The sequence below is a fragment of the Halichoerus grypus genome, chromosome 12 (assembly GCF_964656455.1).
Source record: "Halichoerus grypus chromosome 12, mHalGry1.hap1.1, whole genome shotgun sequence".
NCBI classification, from domain to species: Eukaryota; Metazoa; Chordata; class Mammalia; order Carnivora; family Phocidae; genus Halichoerus; species Halichoerus grypus.
Window position 1 is genome coordinate 61,135,184 of NC_135723.1, and position 8,289 is coordinate 61,143,472.

The 8,289-nt window shown below is 46.9% G+C and overlaps 1 protein-coding gene across 1 annotated transcript in view; it reads right to left on the reverse strand.

Moving 5' to 3' along the window:
- SCRN1 (secernin 1) overlaps window positions 1-7,043 on the reverse strand; it is a 59,139-nt gene extending 52,096 nt beyond the window's left edge. Inside the window, exon 1 of the mRNA XM_036074480.2 lies at window positions 6,853-7,043. The gene's annotated coding sequence lies outside the window, so the exon portion shown is untranslated. The remainder of the gene's footprint in view (window positions 1-6,852) is intronic.
- Between the last annotated feature and the right edge of the window lie 1,246 nt (window positions 7,044-8,289).

Below are 8,289 nucleotides of genomic sequence, written 5' to 3' on the forward strand. Positions count from 1 at the left end.
AGAGGTGCTCATGAACACAACCAAGAGAGAAGGGCAGCAACCCAACTTAAAATAATGATTGGAAATGCTTATAGGAGCTTTCAAGGATATGTAGCTCACCTTAGGGGAGTATATTAAGCACTGGGAGATTTAGGCTAACTATTAAGAACAGAAGAAGGGAACATTAACCTGTCTCTGCTTCGGGTGAAGCTCAAGCTGGTTAGCCCTCAGCCCCCTCCCCTCCCAGTCACCCTGACTGAGTGACCTCACATTCCATTCAGTTCAGCTCACCACCATCCTAAACATGGGGAGCTTCTAGAAGAGGGTGTGATTAATGCTTACGTCACTCTTGCTTTCTTGGATGGCCGGTTGCTCCTCCGTCCCAAAGGAAATGGGACATGTGATCTTAGCCAACTCTTTCACTACAAGAGCTTTGTAACCATCCTTAAGAGTTGCTGAGAAGACCATTCCATATAAGGCCCAGACTGGGGGTAAGGATGACAGTGAGGGTAGAAGAGACCCACAGAACGATGGGAGAGGATGTGCCTATCCTTGGTACAGGGCAAGAACAAAGTGCTAGAGGGTTGTGGCTCATCTACCTCAGAGACAAAGCAAGTACAGATCCTACCTCACCCCCAATAACTGTCTTTTACATTTCTTAGCTCTTCCATCCATTTCTTTCCCAAGTTCCATTGAACTTTTTAAAAATTTGGCAAAATGTTTCCAGAGTCTCTCTGGACCTATGATCCAAAAATGATACTGGCTTTATAGATTCATTTGACAGGAGTAACTAAAATAATTAAAATCACAAAATCTTACATTATTATACATAATAATGTAAAACATGTAAAATCTTACAATCCTACGTATTACTATTATTCTTAAGAGTATGAAGTATTCACTATGTGCTTAGTAACATGCTAAGCAATATATATAAATCTATATAATATATAAATAATACAATAATTTAATCCTTATAATAACCACATCACAAAGGTATCATTATTCCCCCCTTTTTTAAAGATTTTATTCATTTATTTGAGAGAGAGAGAGCACATGCATGAGTGGGGAGAGGCGCAGAGGGGAAGGGAGAAACAGGCTCCCTGCTGAGTGCGGAGCCCAACACAGGACTGGATCCCAGAACTCTGAGATAGTGACCTGAGCCCACTTAACTGACTGAGCTACCCAGGAGACGCTTATTATCCCCTTTTTAAAGATGAGAAAATTGAGATCAAGAGTGGTTAAGTCTTGTCCGGAGTCATATAACAAGAAAGTAGGAGAGAGAGAACCCAGACTCCAGAATGCCCTAACCATCCCAACTCTACCTGCCATCCAAAGGCAGGAAGCATGTCTGTTGGTGTGAGCTTCTAAGCCTATCACTGGCGTTCTGTAGTTTTCTTTATAGGGCTTCTGCCCATTTTCTGATAAGTTTACTAGAGAGAGATGTACAACTCCTCGATGAAGAAAACTGTAAGGCTTTATGGGGACATAGAAGATCTGAAGGGCAGGGAGAGATGACTGTGCTTTGCTGGGAAGATCCAATGCTATATGGAGGTGCCAGTCTTCCCTACAGTAATCCATGGAGTCACTAGGCAGCAATCAATCTTGGATACAACCTGACCAAAAATGATCCTGAAGCTCATCTAGAAAGGATGTGGGACAAGCCAAGAAGTTTCATAAATGAAAACTAATGAGGAAAAAGTAGCCCTGCATGGTATTAAACCATGTTATGAAGTTTCAGTAATTACAACAGTTCAATACTGACACAAGAATAGACAGATTAACAGAGTAGACACTACTGAAATATACCCATATAATGTAGGAAATTAGTGTACGATGAAGGCTGAATTTGAAGGCAAGGTGAAAGGATGTCTTGAACAATAAATGTTGTTGGGATAATTAACTATTTGGGATGGGGAAAGCAGGGGAGAAATCTGTGCAGATCCCCAACTCACTCTTAATCCCCCCCAAAATATTATTACTCAAAATTTTTAATTTTTAGAACACATATTGGTAGAACCAGAGGAAGGCTGGTCTTTTTGTTGTTGTTGTCCTCGTATGCACATGTGTAGAAGTAAAAGTGATCTCAGGGTGTAGTGTTGTAATAAAGCAATATAAATTCTAATAAACCCTTATGTTTTAATATGCCATATCTCATTCCACGGAAATCACCTAACAAGTTGGTGGACAGCTCTTGTTCATCCCATTTTAAAAAGAAGGAGACTGAGAAGCATCTTGACGAATGACTTGCTCAAGGTCACACCCTTAATTAGAGGCAGAACCAGAGCTTGGACCCTGAATGAGATGTGTTCATCTCATTTTGATGTGTTAGATATATTTGTGAAACCAGACATCTCAGACTTGGAAGTTACTTTCCAGTTGTGTCCATGCTGCCTTTCCACCACTCTGGTTCCTGTCCCACCACCACAACCCCTGCCAACCACAATTCCATTGACTTCAAACCCTGGATAACTGCACACTCTGCTTTTTCCACCTCAGAAGTCTCATAACTCAGCAGCCCTAGCACACTTCATACTCATGCTCTCCAACTACCAAGGGTCCCTGAGCACTCCCTCCTGGTAGTCCTTCTCCATCCACTCTGTCTCCCTCCAGCTTCTATTCAAGTGTCTCTCTCCTTACACACCCAGTTCTGTGCACAGTACCACACACCTCAACCAACCTCCACTCTCTGTTAATGATCTAGACCAATACAGTCTAATGAAAGATAGATGCAAACCACATCATATAATCTTATGTTTTCTAGGAGCCACATCTAAAAAAATAAAGAGAAACTGGTGAAACTATTGTTAATAATATATTCTATGCAAACTGAATATATCTAAAATATTACTTCAATATATAATCAATACACAAATTATTAATGAGGTATTTTAAATTCTTTTTTTTCATACAAATTTTGAAATCTGGGGGTAGTTCACACATCTCGGTTGGACTAGCCACATTTCAAGTGCTCAAGAGCCCCATGCGGGTAGTGGCTACTGGCTATTGAATTGGACAGCACAGACGTAGGCTCTCATTCCAATGAAAATGGCCCCAAACTTTCCTAAGGACTGATTATTGCTGGATGAAGAGATCATGGGTGACTTTCTAAAAATAACTTTGGATTATTGTTCTCCAACAAACACAAATTGCACATGGGTAAGTATTTCCAAACCTTGTGATTTTAAATATCTTTGGCATATCAGGGGAATTTAAGTGAATGAATCTTCACATTCATGTCCTAATGCAAGTTCTTTTTTATTTTTTATTTTTTTTCCAGTTCTTTTTAAACAGCATGTGTGGCATCATCATCAGTCTTCCCTTGCACATAATCATCCATACCTAGCTCCCATCCGCTTCACCATTGCAAATTATTCTTCTATTCCCTGCAACCTGCGCACCTTCTCCTTCTACAGATCACTGGGCTGAAGAAATGGAATGCCCAGAAGAAATATTTTGTATCCTCACCACTTCTGCGCAAATATTAACCCATGCACACTTTCCAGTTTGGCTTTAGTAGATCTGTGGTTACTGGTATATGACCAAGAGAATTCAAATTAAATTCTAGAAAAAGCCTCTCTATCCAGTGCTGCTTCAAAGTTATTTTAAATAGGTTCCTGGGGCACCTGGGTGGCTCAGTCGTTAAGCGTCTGCCTTCGGCTCAGGTCATGATCCCAGGGTCCTGGGATCGAGCCCCACATCGGGCTCCCTGCTCAGCGGGAAGCCTGCTTGTCCCTCTCCCACTCCCCCTGCTTGTGTTCCCTCTCTCGCTTTAAAATCTTGAAAAAAAAAAAAAAGGTTCCTTGTTTACCTTTTACATACTCAAAAGCTATTACATATCCCACTTGGTTTCTTTTAAAAAGAAATTGACCTAATGATTCTCCACAAACACAAGCCACCCATTTTTTAATCAAAGAATGTGTTTTTCACCTTAAAGAATATGACTAAAATTATGTTTTTGGTGCTTAAATATAGAAGCAGTCTAGTCACTGGAAAATGTGGATATGAGGTGCACACAGTTTAAGAAGTTAAATGGTTTGGGGGCGCCTGGGTGGCTCAGCCGGTTAAGCGTCTGCCTTTGGGTCCTGGGATCCAGTCCCGCATCTCATCAGGCTCCCTGCTCAACGGGGGGCATGCTTCTCACTCTCCCTCTGCTATTCCCTCTGCTTGTGCACGCTCTCTCTCTCTCTCTCTCTCTCAAATAAATAAATTAATTAAATCTTTAAAAAGAAGTTAAATGGTTCTGAATTTGGAAACTAAGATGTAGTCACTTACTTTAAATACCCATTGATTTTTAAATTCATGTTACAGTTTGCTTTTGAATTGCTCTGTTTGCCATCCTCATAATGACAGGTTTGTCCCTTTTACCCAGGCTGTGAAAGGTAGCATGTGGAACCCTGACCTGGGCAGTTACGAGACCTGGATTTCGATCCTCACTGCCAGTTGCCAACAAGCTATATGACCTTGGGTGCTGCCCAGTCACCCGGCTGGATTCAGCCTCCCAGGCTGTAAAAAGGGGGTTGACAGCAGAGTGCTTCCAGCTCGCCATTCCTGACCATAGCACTGATCATCCTCTATTCCATTATCCCTGAAACACTTGCCTCCTCATGCATCTCCCCCTTCCTAAATGAGGAGATGGCTGGCAGACAGCAGCAAAACCAGAAAGAAAGGCTGTTAAAAAAAAAAATCCTAGGGTGCCTGGGTGGCTCAGTCGTTAAGCGTCTGCCTTCAGCTCAGGTCATGATCCCAGGGTCCTGGGATCGAGTCCCGTATCGGGCTCCCTGCTCCGCGGGAAGCCTGCTTCTCCCTCTCCTACTCCCCCTGCTTGTGTTCCTGCTCTCACTATGTCTCTCTCTGTCAGATAAATAAACAAAATCTTTAAAAAAAAAAAAAATCCTAAATTGAGTCACCTTTCAAGAATTTATCATTCTCTGATGCCTGGGTGCTTGATCATGGAGCTATATCAGTTCTTCCATTGAAACTTGCTCTAAGAACCTGGTATTTGTTATGTACTGTTCTCGGGTGATGTTTACACTAGACACTCATTTCTTTTTTTTTTTTTTAAAGATTTTATTTATTTATTTGACAGACAGAGACACAGCGAGAGAGGGAACACAAGCAGGGGGAGGGGGAGAGGGAGAAGCAGGCTTCCCGTGGAGCAGGGAGCCCAATGATGCGTGGCTCGATCCCAGGACCCCGGGATCATGACCTGAACTGAAGGCAAACGCTTAAGGACTGAGCCACCCAGGAGCCCCGACAATCATTTCTTTTAAGAGCCACTCGTAGGTATAAAATAAACAGAAGTTATGCATCAAACAGACACAAGCAGCCACATAAATCATCCTTAGTGGAGCCTGGAGAAAATCAGATCAAAATCACAGAGAATTCTAATTAGGTCTTACACCAGCTTTCAATAAATTAGAGAAGATAATTACAGCTCCCCACACTTCCCACTTCACCTCCCCACGACCCTACTGCCCCCTAAAATCTAGCCTGCTGCAAGAATCACTCCCTACCTCTTAGGACCAGCGGCAGCAACACCCAGGACAGCCTTCCTGCTGCCGATTTCCTCACCAAGGCTTAAGTCAGGGGGCAGCTGATGTTAGCTGTGGTTTGTACGGCTTCCGCCTGGCCTGGTTTTTTTCATGCTGCCATTTTGAATTAACATAGGTTTCCTCTGCAACCCATGGCATCTTCTGGTCAGGCTTGGAACACAGTTGGCGCGCACACACACACACACACACACCGGGGAAGCTGGACACAAGTGTAATTCGAGACAATCGCAAGTCAGAATTAAATAGCAAATCCAGAAAGCCCATATGTAAAACCCTACCAACTCAGTTTTGAGTCAGAGCGAATGACAGCTTCCTTAGATGCACTTGGGTTTAATGGAGATTTTAAAGCCCTAAATCCGAGTTCTCGTCAATTCCCTAAAAGTTCAAGCTTCCCCCCTGTTTTGCAGACCACACTAGTCTCAGACCTCAGCAGTGATGACGCCAAATAATCAGCGCCTGGACATTCAAGCGAACCGAGGACTGAAGTGCATAATCATAGGAGAAATGCACGAGTACCTTCTACCAGTAAGTGTCCTGGCGCCATGGCGTACCTGTCCTGGCACCCCCCACACACACCCAAGAACCTCCCCGAGTGTGGCTGGGGGCGGGGAGGGGGGGGTTGTTGTGTCAAGTCCTGCAGCCCGCATAGACGACAGCAACAGCCCTTAGGGGAGGGCAGTCCCCTGGTCAGGATTCGCGATCGCAAACCGGATGGACGTAGGCGCAGAGCCAGGTCAAGGACAGCGGGCCCCACCAGGCAGCCATGTTCGCGCTACCCGGGTGGCAGGTGCGCTACCTCCCGGCAAGGTGTCAGGCCCACTCCACCACCAGCAATGCCACCACCGAGCGAGCTGCGAACCCCGGGAGCAGCCCGAGAGGTGGCGGGGTTGGGAGAGGGGCACAGGCACACACGCCAGCGGGGCAGCAACTTGGCTACCAGGAAATGGAAACACAGGAAAAGCACCCGGAGGTCAGGGCAAAGGATGGGGTTGGGGTGTACAGCGGGGAGACGGGCTCAAACCAGGCGGCAGTGCCCGCGCCCCGGGGTGGGGCGTCCCTCTCCTGCGCCCCTTCAACCTACTAGCCCGAGTCACCGCCACCCGGGCCGAAGCCACCTCTCCCCCGTTCCCCCAGAGACCCCAGTCTGCCCTAGCCACCACCCGCCGGGTTTCGGCCCGGGGTAGCGCTCCCCGCGGGTTCGGAGGGACAGGGGTTGGCAACGAGGCACAGGGGACGGCGATGGCGGACGCGGCTGAAACGCTCGGGGAGAAGCGGCTGAGGACGCGCCGCGCTCCCAGCCGTGCCCGCCGCGGCTCACCTGCGGGGCGGCGGGCTCCGGGCTCGGCTCTGCGGTGCTGATGCTGCGGCCGCCGAGGGTGCGGGTGCTGCCGCGGCGACGATTACTGCGGCGACATCGGGGGCTGCAGCTGCAGTGGCGGAGGCGACCGTCGGGAGCTCCCCCCTCCCCAGACTCCCGGCGCTCGGGCCCGCCGCCCCCTACGAACAGCTGGCCCGGCTCACGTGACCGCGGGGCCCACCCCCGCCTCCCCCACCCGGGCCCCGGGGCCGCGCCGCACCCGCAGCGTCTGGGCGCCGGGGCTGCAGCGCCGCCCTTGGCCTGGTAGGGGACGGCGCCTGGGAGCAGGGGAGCGGCCGAGAGGACGACTGTCGCCGCGGAAAGTAGCTCCCTCTTGGCTCGATTTTTAGTTCTTGGTCACGGCCGGGATTGCGGCTCTCTCGAAAGGGAGAGCTCGGCCTTTACGGAGCCGGGCCCCACTTCCTCCGCTCGCACTCCCGAACTCCGCAGTAGGCTTGCCACGTGCGGGCCTCGGTGCCTAAGCAAAATTTCCCCACGGAAAACTGGACTTGACTCACAAGTCCAAGCCGACTCCCTGGTTTTAAAGGTGCTGTCCTGCGCCATGTTGCTAAGCGAGACCCTATGCTGAGTTCATGTGGACATCGAAGCCCAAAGAGGTTAAGAAACTCGCCTAAGGTCACACAGCAAATAGCAAAGCCAAGATTCCATACCTGGGGTAATAAATCCACAGACAGGTGACAGGTGTGTTGATGCTGGCATCGAGGTCATTGGTCAGGACATGACCATCCATCTGTTACCAGATCACAGACTCTACCTCTTACAAATTGACAAGAAAAGACCAACTCAAAGGATATGAAGAGATAGTTCACAAGAAAACAAACGCAATACCGCTCAGGCACATGAAAAGATATTCAGGCTCACTTAGCTGCAAATAAAATATACAAGGAAGCATTTTCCATCTATAAGATTAGCAAAAGTAAAAAAGTTTTTATAACCTCCACGGGAGACAATTTTGCAATATGTCCTCCAATAACAAATACATATATAGTCTTTGATCCAAGGATTCCACTTCTGTAATTTATCCTACGGATATACTGATAGAGGTGTGAAGTGATATGAGTACAAGGTCATCCATTGCTACATTATTTGTGCTAGCAAAGACTGGAAGCAAATGTCCATCAATAAAGGACTGTTAAATATATTACAGCACATCAATACAATGGAATGCTATCCAGCTATAAAAGTTTAAAAATGGGGAAGATCTATCTCTATGTCCTGATATGAAAGATTTCCAACCCATATTAAGGGAGATGAGAGGACAGAACCATGTGCACAATACTGTGTATGTTACCATTTGTGGGGGGAAAATATGACCGTACTCATATTTGCAAATGCATGGGATATCTTCAGAAGAATACAGAAGAAACTGTAATAATA